Source organism: Triticum aestivum, chromosome 4B (genome assembly GCF_018294505.1).
Source record: "Triticum aestivum cultivar Chinese Spring chromosome 4B, IWGSC CS RefSeq v2.1, whole genome shotgun sequence".
Taxonomy (NCBI): domain Eukaryota; kingdom Viridiplantae; phylum Streptophyta; class Magnoliopsida; order Poales; family Poaceae; genus Triticum; species Triticum aestivum.
Window position 1 is genome coordinate 642,305,896 of NC_057804.1, and position 13,617 is coordinate 642,319,512.

A 13,617-nucleotide genomic window follows, 5' to 3' on the forward strand; every position below is an offset into this window, starting at 1 on the left:
TATAGGGGTGGGAACAGATTCATACAAAAACTGAAAAACCTCACAAAACGGGTCCTCCAACTTGACTGCTGTAACAAAATCACTCAAAACCACCCCAAACTGCACACGTGGCGCGCCAGGTAGGCTCTGTCGGGCCCGAAGTGTGTTTTCACAACAAAAAAAGCCTCGCGCTTTAGCAATTTCGCAGACAAGTCCATACCCCCGACAAAAAAAAAACCTTGGTCATCGGCCCCGATGCAAACCCCTTCCAAAACCTTTCCTTTCTTTCGCCCGTCCTCTCCTCCTCATCTCTGCCCTCTGCTCCTGCGAGGCAACGCCGCCGTCGGCCTCATCAGCGGCGACACAGGGCGCCATGGAGCCGCGGCATAGGGAACCCGGCGAGTTCCCTCCTGAATATGGTAAGCACCTGGCGATTCGCACTCCTCTGCCTCCTCCTCTGCTTCCCCTGTTCCTGCACCGGGTGGGTTAGGTTTTCGAGGCCGATCATGTCAATTTATTGTGAATTTTGGATCGATCTGCTCACTAGGGTTGGTTGTGTGCGTCCCCAGGGTTCGAAGGGGAAGTAGTTTTCATGAGCTTATCTAGGGTTTCTTGATGCTGATTAGGGGAATTGGGGGGGGGGGGGGTCAATCAAGGGCAATGTGAGGGGATTTTACCTAGGGTTTTGGGTAGCATAGAGGGAAAGGGTGGTCCTTTAGGTCAGAGAGGGAAGAGGTCATGTGTTGATGTGATTTTGTTGTTCACACCTGACTGAGATTATATGCTATTGTTGCACTGTACTGTAGATGCACTACTATTATGTTTTGCACTCTAAAATGCTGAAAGTCAGCATTTTTACTATTGTTTTGTGATGAAAGGGTGGTCTTTTAGTTGATATTTAGTACATCATTGTGTTTGAAAATCAGAGTACAGATTCAGTTAGAGTTTGAGCATTGTACTTTATCAGTTGAAACTAGTCCTGGCCATCTCAGGCCCGGCCATGTTGGCCCACCCAGGCCCGGCCCTAAAATCCAGGGCCTAGGCCCGATGGGCTTGCCCATGGGCTGGGCTTGGGCCTGACTTTTGAGCCCACCAGTAGGGCCTGGACGGGCTTGGGCTTGGCATATTGGCATTTTAAGGAAGAGGCCCGACCCACGGCCCTAAGCCCTAAGGGCTTTTTAGGGCTTTTTACTAGATGGGCCGGGCTTGGGCTTGAAAAGTAGGCCCAGTGATAGGGCCTGGGAGGGCCTGGGCCTCAGTTTTCTGTCGTGGGATTTTTCAGGCCCGGTCCAAGCCCGGCCCGGCCCGGCCCATGGCCAGATATAGTTGAAACTATAATTCAGATAGAGTTGAATGTGTTGTGCACTGGAAATTTCATGTGTCAATTATTGCAGTGACAAATGGAGAAGCTTGCCGGTTATTCTCAGTGGAGTTTGAGCACAACGGAATTTTCTTGGGGGAATGCATAGGTGGAGAAATGAAGTTCTCTTACATTGGGTGCAGTCATGAAGCTTTTGACTACTGTCATTCAAACACATGGGAAAACACTAGGGATGATCAAGTATTGCTTGGCAAGGATGGACTATGACCCTACAGACCCTCAAATCAAGGTGTACTGGATTTTGCCAGGGAAAGACTATGGTGATGGCCTGCTATGTGTTGACAATCCAGATGTTATAGCTGCTATGGTGAGGTCCAGCAGAGAAGCCAAGACATTGGATTTGTTAGTTGATGAGGAGAATAGGACTCAGACATTATATCCTGATATCATACTAAAAGGATGCCCAAATGCAGATGGAAATGAGGATGCAGAGAATGCAGAGGAAGGAGAGGATGCAGAGGCAGATCATGATCATGATGTAGAGAATGCAGAGGAAGGAGAGAATGAAACTGACTCAGACTTTTATGAGAGTGACTATGATTGTGAAGATGGAGGTGATGATTTGTTTGCTCAGAATGTGGACAAATCATTGAATGACAACAATGAAGAAGAGGAAGAGATATTTGAGGAGGAAGATCCACTGGATGATGATGAGCTCAACCTGTCAAAAGATGAGTTGGAGAAGTTGAAATATACAATCAGAACGTTCAATGCAGAAATGGACATGAGCAACCCAATCTTCAGGGTTGGGCAAGTATTTGGAGAAATGAAAGAGCTAAGGGAAGCAGTCACTGCATACACAGTCAAAAACAGAGTGAAAATCTTCAAACCTAGAAACGAGGCAGAGAGATACATTAGTGTGTGTGTCAACCAGATTGCCCTTGGAGGTTGAAAGCATCTAGAGACAACAGAACAGAAAGCATTGTCATTAGAGAGTACAATGGAGAGCACACCTGTCAGAAAACATGGGATTCCAAGTGCTTGATAGTAAAGTACCTGACTGGGATATTTATTGATGAGTTCAGAGACAACAAGAGCATGGACTTGGGTACATTTGGAAGAAAAGTTCAGCAGAAGTTCAAGCTTAATCTAGTGAGAATGAAGCTTGGCAGGACCAGTCGTTCCGCGCGCATGTTAGAGAGGTGTGCACTTGGTTCCAGACCCCGGAGATGATGCTCAGTCATGCGCGCGGGTTGGCCAAGCAGCTGACGGACGGCGAGAAGGCGCGTGCCTTCCCCACAGGCCTCACAGTGCCGCCGTCGTCCTTCCTCATCTGGGCAATGCATGAGGGCACGCTCAGCATGGATCCATACCAGCGAGCTAGGTGGTGGATGTACCACTCCACCACCTCTCTGGCCCCGCCCCCCCTCGACGGTGACCCTGCGGACGTCGTCGGTGTCATGCTCGCGCTGCCTGCTTCAGTCGACCCTGCGGACTACGCCTCTGACGACGACCTGACAAAGATTGTTGTCATCACTGACGACGACACGGATGAGGACGAGGTTGTGCTCGTTGCGCCGATCGCCGTTGAGGGTGGCAGAAACATGCCCATCGACGTCGAGCTCTTGCCGGACGTCGAGCTCCTACCAGAAGAGGTGAAGGTCGAAGAAGAAGAAGAGGTGAAGGAGCCAGAGCAAAAGAAGAAGGGGGCAGTGAAGAAGGAGCTGAAGAAGGTGCGCCGCTCCATCTGCCTGTAACAGAAGTGAAGAAGCAGTGAAGATGTCTGCAGCTGAAGAAGGGAGTAGTTAGGTATACTGATCTATATATTGGCATATAAGTTACCCATGTTGAACTGAAGATGCTGTTGAACTGGTGTTATCTATTTTGAGCAGCTGCTGTTGAACTGCTGTTATCTATGTTGCCTATGTACTGCATGTTCTCTGCCATGTTGTGCCCATATGCACACATCCAAAAATAGAATGTACCAGGTGCTCACTTTCTGCCAAATATGCGAATATTCCAAACTGTACTACCTGAAGATCCTTGGGCCCCTTCCTAATATAGTGGTCTGAATTTAACTTAACTGAAATTTACACTGTTAAGTTAACTGAATTTTGCTTGATCTGAATTTTGCTTGCGGTTAAGTTAACTGAAATTTGCTTGCATTATCTGAATTTTGCTGCAACTATCTGAATTTTGGTACAATGCACACTTTCGGTTCTTTGAAAAACAATTTCATCATCATTTCTTCATGAGGCAAAAACAATTTCATCATCATCACCATGTGCACAATTTCAGTGCTCTCAAAAACAATTTCAGTTCATCATTTCTTCATTTGGTCACTACTACATCAACATTTCTCAGCACACTAAAAACACCCTACTTGCTAACAATGACAGCTAGCAGAATGGCAAACAGGCCACCATACAGAAGAGCTCCAAAACAAAAAAAATATTATCCCTAAATTGCTCTCTTTGCTTCTGCATCTTAACAAATGCTCTCTTTTCTTTCTCATTCCTTTTATTTTTTGCTTCAAATACTTTAATCCTGGCCTCCAACTCCATGTTCTTCGTGGCTAGATCCTTAATCATTGACTTGGCTCTGCCATCCCACTCCCCAGCCCACTCCTGGAAAAATGATGAGCAATTCAGCAAAGTCAAGAACTGTAGTGATCCGATGGCCCCAAAGTCAAGTGATTTCTGTACTTACCTTATTGCCACTGAAGTCAAGAACTGCAGTGACCCTGGCGCTAGGTTCTCCCGGCTTGGCGCCGCCCAGGAACCCGTCGGCGTCGGCGCCTACCCCATGGGATCGGAAGCACTGCTCTTCTTCTTCTCCATGGGACAGGGGAAAGGGGATTTGGACAGGGGAAAGGGGAAATGGGAGAGAGCTAGGGATTTGGACTAGGTGGGAGGAGGGGCCTCAATATTAAATAACCAAGGGAGGGCCATACAGAGACTGTGGGTGTCATTTCTAGAAACATTGAGGGGTTTTCCGCAAAAGAGCCGGTCCGACCAGGTGTGCCACCCAGCAGCCAGTTGGGCGCCAATTGTCGCGCCCACAGTGTTTTGGGTGATTTTGTTACATAGGTAGAGTTTAGGGACCAGTTTTGTGAGGTTTTTTAGTTTTTGTATGAATCTGTTCCCACCCCTACAAGTTTATGTACCAATTGTGGTATTAACTCCCGCACTAAACGCACGTCCGTTTTGTTTGGATTTCGTCCGTGTATGGATGGCAGCGGTGTCCGGCCATTTTCACAGATGTGCTGTCGTGCGTCCAATGCTCGGTTGCATCTTGTCCGCATTGCTGCAGTTCTTATATTATTTATTCCATCAACATTTTTTTCTGATACATTGAAGTACATTCACCAAATCGCCCGCTACCTAGGCAATTAAGGCCTCTCTCTGATGGCATGGCATTCTTGAAGCAAGGGTTTTTCGTTGGTAATATATAACATGTGCTTGTACTGGAAGCTACTTCCTAGTGAAACTTGGAAGATCTCGGTCTCCTGGGCAACGGTCCCCACCAAAACCTATATGCATGTCCCCAGTCGAGCGTGTCACTCAAGTGTGCAAATCCCCCGCCGAGCGTAGTCACTTAGTGTGCAATACCCCACTCGGCACAATCACTTGGAGACGCTCCCATTAATCCATTCCACCAAAATATTGCACGAGACATTGCTCCAGGAGAGAGTAAGTCTGAAGGTTTTAAAACAAATTTTGTTTCAATTCCACCCCCATTCTACAAGCATGGCTAAGCATAAGCATCAAACCTAGTGCTTTAACTAGCAAGATATCACCTTGTAAAACTTTAGTAGAAACCCTACACGTGCATACTACTAAAATTTATAGAGGCATGCATAAAATGAAAATATATGTCAAGGGATGGTCAAATTGCAACTTGCCCGAGTTTCTTCATGACGAACCATATGTTTGAGACTTTCTTAATTCCCTCTAATTTATTTTTTCACATTCCAAATTTGGGAAAATTTGCGATGTGGTAGTCATCCATTTGATTCAAAGGAATGAACCTAGGAAAAATGGAGGACTTTTTTGGTTTCATAGGCAAAACCTAAGAGATTTTACAGTCCAACCAGACCTCCTTATTACATTCCTATACAGGAAGAACAAGGAGAGCCCATAAGAAGCATAATAGTATAACCTAATTTTACCTTTGCATGTGCTTTAATCTGAATTTGACTATGTCTTTTAGGATTCCTCTTCCGGCAACTTTGCAGATTCCTGTTTTCGCAATTCTCTATTTTTTGCATATGGAATCATATCCTATTCCTGCGTTTTCCCAATTCTCATGTTTTTTAAATCATGCGAAAATTAAAGAGACCCTAAATCTAATAATAAAGGTTGTTTGGTTGTACCATGAAGAATGTAGAAACTTTCTATACCGAAAAAGACTTTCGCCCCACTTTATATATAAAGCACGATCCCAACAACCCAGTATAAACGCACGCCACCATAACGCACACACCCAAGGCATGATACATAGACGCTGAGCGCGGCAACACCACCCCTAGCACTACCACCACGAAGAGATGAAGCCGCATATGACGAACCGTGGGCTCCAAGGCGACGCCTTCAGAAAGGATACGACACCAGAGCGCCGCCGCCGCCCAATCCGATGATCAGAGTTTCCCCGGAGCCGCGCGACGGACAATGAGAGCCGCGACGACGCCTTCAAGAATGGAGCGAGCTTCGCTGTCGCCGGTCCGTCCGAAGATAGAACAGGTTTTCACCCCGGCCAAAACTCATCGCCACCGAACGCCACACCCCGGCGACCATACCGCCCACACGGCCATGGCCACCGGGCAGCACCAAGCCACGGCCTCCGCCCGAGAGTACCGCGCAACCACCACCAGGGCCGCCGCCCCAACATTCAAGACCTTGCACTAGTAGAAGAAGGGCCTAATGTGAAGCACATTAGTCCCGGTTTGTAACAAAATCGGCACTAATGTGATCATTATTGTCGGTCCAAATGGCTAGGAGGGCGGAGATCATTAGTACTGGTTCGTGGCGACCCTTTAGTATCGGTTCGTGCCACGAACCGATACTGAAGTGGCTGTTGCAGGCTGTGGTCAGGCTGGGGGCCCACCAGCACCTTTAGTACCAGTTCGTGCCACAAACCGATACTAGAGGTTCCTACTTGACAACGGTTTTTTAGTCCCACATCGCTCCGCTAACAGAGTTTTTACCACCTTAAATATGTTACTTCTCAAACTATCACAACCACTTGGTCTTCATTGAACTCTGTGTGTAGAATTTGTGGCCGCAATATGAGTCTTCTCCGGTTCCTACCAGAGAGGACTCATATTGACAATTCAGATTGTACACAAAACGATCATTGATGATCAATGTATTTTTGATGTATTTCTCTGTAGCAGTAAGGTGTTTTGGCTGAAAGGTGGTACTGATCAATGTATTTTATTTATATTTTTACATGTTTACACAAGAGCCGGTTCGAACTGGACAATCTCTTAGGAAGTATATTAGGGTTTCGGACGAAAACTCATCTGTTACACCGGCTATTCAATATTTTAATAACTTAGTACAACTCCGGACTTTTTTTGCATTCGGATGCACAATTCAAATCCACGTCATCAAGTTTCAACCCTTTCTGACATAATTTGCTATTTTTGATGCATTTACTAATTTGTTTTTAGAGCTAAATCACCATGAAAGTGAAAAGCAGTACAAAATGAACTCCGAAAAGGATGAAACTTGGCAAGGTATCATCATTTCACCCGCATAGCATGTGCAAAAAAGTAGAGAGGGTTATGGAAAAAACTGGATGCACTTCGTGTACAAACTGGACAATTTCTTAGGAAGTATCAGGGTTTCGGACGAAAACTCATCTATTACACTGGCTATTCAATATTTTAATAACTTAGTACAACTCTAGACTTTTTTTGCGTTCCGATGCACAATTCAAGTCCACGTCATCAACTTTCAACCCTTTCTGACATAATTTGCTATTTTCGATGCATTTACTGGTTTGTTTTCACAGCTAAATCACCGTGAAAGTGAAAAGCAGTACAAAATGAACTCTGAAAAGGTTGAAACTTGGCAAGGTATCATCATTTCACCCGCATAGCATGTGCAAAAAAGTAAAGAAGGTTACGGCAAAAACTGGATGCACTTCGTGTACAAACTGGACAATCTCTTAGGAAGTATATCAGGGTTTCGGACGAAAACTCATCTGTTACACCGGCTATTCAATATTTTAATAACTTAGTACAACTCCGGACTTTTTTGCATTCAGATGCACAATTCAAGTCCACGTCATCAACTTTCAACCCTTTCGACATAGTTTGATATTTTCGATGCATTTACTGATTTGTTTTCAGAGCTAAATCACCGTGAAAGTGAAAAGCAGTACAAAATGAACTCTGAAAAGGTTGAAACTTGGCAAGGTATCATCATTTCACCCGCATAGCATATGCAAAAAAGTAGAGAGGGTTACGGCAAAAACTGAATGCACTTCGTGTACAAACTGGACAATCTCTTAGGAAGTATCAGGGTTTCAGACGAAAACTCATCTGTTACACCGGCTATTCAATATTTTAATAACTTAGTACAACTCCGGACATTTTTTGCGTCAGATGCACAATTTAAATCCACGTCATCAACTTTCAACCCTTTCTGACATAATTTGCTATTTTCGATGCATTTACTGATTTGTTTTCAGAGCTAAATCACCGTGAAAGTGAAAAGCAGTACAAAATAAACTGAAAAATCACTACAAATATGAATATAATGATAAAACACACTAATATTAAATATAAGAAACTCTAAATACATCAAAAAACTACTCACAAATAAATAAAAGAAAATATATAAACCACAAAAGAAAAAAAACTATATGAAAAAAATTATTTTCGCGCTGCCCAGTGGGCCTGCCCGGCCTTGGGCGTGCATATGCAGGCCCATAAGGCCCACTAGGCTCACAGGGCAGCGCGGCAAAGTTAGGCCTAGAGGCCTGCATTATAGAGGAGCTCGAAGGAGCAGCCGCGGCTAGGTTTATAAACCAATGCGGCTGCCCTTCGCTCGGCGAGGTGGGACTAAACATTGTGCAACGCGTAACGGGAGCGCACCCCCTTTAGTACCGGTTCGTGGCTCAACCCGGTACTAAAGGGTGGGTCTTTAGTGCCGGGAGGAGCCATGAACCGGTACTAAAGGGGGTCGCTTCCCACCGCTTCGCCTGGCCAAATTTAACCTTTAGTACCGGTTCCTGTCTACAATTGGTACAAAAGGCCTCCCCTATATAACCAGCACTTACGAAAAATTTCAGTTAACATCTTTGTCGCGCCCCGTCCCCGCGTGCGCCGCCCCTGTCGCCGTCGTCGCCGCTCCCGTCGCCGTCGTCGTCGTCGTCGCCGCCCCCTTCGTCGTCGTCGCCGCGCGCCCCTGTCGCCATACGTCGTCATCGCCCCCGTACGTCGCGCCCGCCGCCCCCCGGCCCGCCGCCCCCGTCGCCGCCCCCGCCCCCACACTGTAAGATCGATTGGCGCTCGCCGGCGGCCTCCTGCACGCACACACACACACACACACACACACGCACACACACAAATGTTTAATGTCAAAATGTTAGATTATATAAATGTTAGATTATATAAGAATTAGATAATGTTAGATGAAAGTTAGTTTTTATACTTTTAGTTATAGATGAATTTATATTAATGTTAGATGAATTAATATATACTAAATTTAGGTATATGAGATTTGATCATCTAATTAAAATTGGTGTATATAGAACTAGCTACTTTATTTTAGTAAGAAAAATAATAGAACTAGTTTAATTGAATTAGTTGAACTAGTTAATTAGTTGAATTAGTTGAATTAGGAGCTATATATACTTTATTTTAGGTATATTTTTAGTAAGTGCTTAGTTGAATTAATTAGTTGAACTAGCTAGTTGAATTAATAGAACTAGTCTAATTAGTTGAATTAATATATAACTAATAAGTGTTTAATATATACTAAATTTAGGTATATGAGATTTGATCATCTAATTAAAATTTTAGTATATAGAACTAGCTACTTATTTTTAGTAAGAAAATTAATAGAACTAGTTTAGTTAAATTAGTTGAATTAGTTGAACTAGTTAATTAGTTGAATTAGGAGCTATACTTTATTTAGGTATATTTTTAGTAGGGAAAACTTTGTTTTTGCCACTCTAACTTTTGCCCACTTTGGTTATGCCACTCTAGAATTTGACATTTCACTTCTGCCACTCTTAGTTTTTTACAATACATCACAAATACCATTTCGTGGCAAAAGCAATAGTTTTTCATTTCACTTTTGCCACTCTTAGACTTCGGCAATTATCACAATTGCCACTCAAAAATTATTGCTTTTGCCACAGAATGACAATTGTGATGTATTGTCAAAAACTAATAGTGGCAAAAGTGAAATCTCAAATTCTAGAGTGGCATAAGCAAAGTGGTCAAAAGCTAGAGTGGCAAAAACAAAGTTTTCCCTTTTTAGTAAGTGCTTAGTTGAATTAATTAGTTGAATTAGCTAGTTGAAATAATAGAACTAGTATAATTAGTTGAATTAATATATAACTAATAAGTGTTTAATGTTTCACCTATGAACATAGAAAATGTCGTCTGGCGACGAAAACGATTTCATTATGTGCGAAGACTCCGAAAAACCAACGCGGCTTGTGCGACAAAAATTTCCTACTTGATGATAGGCGCTTTAGCATCAAGCTGGATGAGACCTTCGAAGTGGATACAGTAAGTCACAACGACAAGTCTTTTTTGTAATTAAGCATGACTTATATATGCTTCATTTGCTTCAACTTATTATTTTAAATTTTCACTATTCTACTAGCGTATCCCCTGCCATGCAAGAATTTTTGTCTTGGATAAGATAGATTTCGGTCGTGACAAAACTATGGAGGTAAAGAGAGTTTACTTGAAGACCGAGCATGGTTATACCTTCAACGTCAAATTATACAATCAAGAAACCTACACCCATTTTGAATGCAAAACTTGGCAATCACTATGCAAGGCTTATGCATTTGAGCCTGATATGTTTATCACCTTTGATATTCGCCCCGAAGATGATATTGAAGGTAATAGAGACATTTGGGTCGATGTGTAGACGCCTCCAGTTCTATCATTATGTGAGTTTCTCATGCCATATTTATGCTGATGTTGTTTTTTCAAAAATAGTTGACAACTATAATTTCAATTGACAGCTTATTTCCATTCAAGCAAACATGTCCAGCGCTTGGTAGACAGGACCGTCCACTGTCCCGGGGCTGAACTAAATTGCGAGGAAATAAGTCTATATGTTCCATGGCTTGAGGATCTTGATGTTGTCAAGAGAAATTATTTTCCTAGACTTGCAAATCTTAGTACTCAAAATGTGCGACCAATAGTGTTCGTATTGAACTATGGTCACATGTATTTAGGAAAGATGGTAAGATTTTTACTATTTATCCTCAGTGCATCTTTTGCATACATTATTTTTAAGCTAAACTTCATGTTGCTAAGTATGATACTGTACGATGTTCTCTTCAATAGGGACTCCCGATGATAGTTGTACCTCAGTGGATCTCGACTAATGGTCGCATGTCAATTGTTAGCTTACGGCCAAGACATCCTACATTGCACACGAGTGCATTCAAGATTTCTTGAATCGAGGAATGCTTAATATTGAAAGACTGGAGCAAAATTGTGAATGATCGCAGAGAAGTACTAGGAGTCAACAAGTAGAAGCGCAACCCACGATTAGGAGACAGATTCATCTGCATGCTCCAATATGATGAATCGGGACAGCTAAACATGTTCTATGCTATTTTACCTGAGAGAGAGCAGCATGAGTGATTAGCATGCTCTTAGTACTTGTCCTCTCATGTCTGTGTTCTTCGTCCTGAACTTAATCTCAAAGAGTGATCATGTTGAACTCGATGATATATTTCCTTCTGGTACAAAGTGAATGTTTCTTCTTTAAGCTGGTATTGGTGATGATTAGATAGCGGTAATGACTATGATGATTAAATAGTGGTAATGACGACTATAATGATTTTTAGCTAGCTAGTATACCATTATAACTTGTTGGTGATGATATATATGATGCAATAATTTTTATATTAATATGATGATGATGAGTTATTATATCATTTATGAAAGAAACCGCAGATTAGTTTCAACTGGATGGATCCTAGCTAGCTAAGTGATCAAGTATATATATGCCATATCCATATTAATTACTTGCTCACCTAATATAGGTGATCAAGTAATATATATATGGATATGGCATATATACTTTGATCACTTAGCTAGGATCCATGCATGCATCCAGTTGAAACTAATCTGTGGGTACTTTCACCTAATGATTTAACAACTCGTTATAATGTAAAAACAACCTCTAAATTAAATTGATAACACAAAACTAAAGGAAAAATAAAAAAATAAAACTACCCGAACATTTAGTACCGGTTGGTATAGGTCTCCCCGCACCCGGCCCTGCCTCGTGCCACGTGGTGGCACTTTAGTGGCGGTTCGTGACAAACCCGTACTAAAGGGGGGGCGTTTAGTCCCCACCCTTTAGTGTCGGTTACAAGACCGGCACTAATATCCCTTACGAACCGGTGCTATTGCCCGGTTCTGCACTAGTGTTGACACCACCTCACCCGAGACCTGCCGCTATCCCAACCAAAGAGACGAGCGGAAAGGTCCCACCTTTCGCACCCCTGGGCGACCCCCAGTGCCGAGACCCAATAGGCCGGCCACCTGGCCTCCATTGACCCGTCCTGCAGCACCAGGCGCAAGGCGAGCTTGGTCCTGCAACACCATGCGCGAGACGAGGTCAGTCCTGCTGCACCGTGTGCGAGATGAGATTAGCCTGCGGCACTGTGCGCGAGACAAGCTCGAACCTGCGCACCGGACACGAGACAAGCGATGGACCACAACTGGGAGAAGGCCAGCCCTTCACCGAGCGTAGTGACCAAAAGACGAGGAGGGGGGCCAAAGGCCGATACAAGCCGCCTATGTACGAACCGACGCCAGGACGTGCCAGCCGTCGCCGAAGCCGACTTGCCAAGCCACCATGGAGCCATCCACGGTCGGAGCAGCGGCCACCCCGTCCACTGCCCAACTCGCGCCGCCCGCCGAGATCCAAGCGTCGGAGCCACCGGGCACGCACCCGTGCGTCGAGCCGCCGAAGGGGAGGGATGCCGCCGAAGTCCCCAAACATGGCCGATCCAGGTCGGAGACGGAGAGGCCCAAACTCCCCGAAGGCCCCCGCCGCCACGGGGCCACCACCACGAAGCCCACCACGCCGCCAACCGCGCACAGGGAACGCCGCCCACACACGCCGGGCGCCGCCGCGAGCCAGACGGAACCAGGCCAGCCCCCAAAGCGGCCAGCTGCACCACCCAGCCCCGCACGGCCCGGCCGGCCCTTGCCGTCGCGGCCAGCGTCGCCTGCCGGCCACCAACTCGAGCATCCGCCCGATCCAGATCAGCCCACTCCAGATCTGGACCTCGATGAGTCGCCTCCCCGCACAAGCACTCACCACCACACCACAGCAGCGCAGCCACCCGCGCATCCGCACCTGGGCGCCACCGCCGGCCGCCCCAGACGCAGCCTCGCCACGCCGCCCTGCAGAACGCCGCGCCTCCGCCCGACGATGGCAGCGAGCACCGCGAGGAAGGGAAACGAGCCCCGCCGCCACCGATGTCGGCCGGCCTTTGCCCAGAGGCACGCTGCGGTGGCGGCGAGGGAGGGGGCGGGGTGGGAGAGGGTTGGAGGCGGCGGCGCGTGGGTCCCTCCCCCCCCCCCCGGCTCGCGGGAGCGGGCTGGGCTAGACGAGACCCGTTCGTAAAGTTCACGCCTATATCTTTAGGGGCTTGACTCAAAAACTTTCTATAGGCCTAGGTGATGGCATAATTTTCCTGGAGACAAAAGAAAAAAAATCTACGAGCTAGGTTAGACTCAATGGAAGCTTTCATTTGGAAAACTGGAAGCAAAATAGACAAGCTCTATTATAGGGAAAATAATGCTAAGGAACAGAATTCTATGGAATTCATGCGAAGCAAACACTGAATTCATGCGGCGCGCGCCTAAGCCGCCGGCGACGGGGTTGCCGGGGTCGGTTGGTCAACAGCATAGGCCGGCATCGCCGCCTCACCTCGTCGCCAAGCCTTCGACTGGGGTTGTGCAGACGCAGGTGCCTCCTCAACCCGGAGTGGGCGGGTCTAATGCCGCGCCCTGGGGGCAATGGGGAGATGATGGATTCAACGCCTATGGGGCGGGTCTGCACCGTGGTTCATCGTCGACGGGCGGTGGT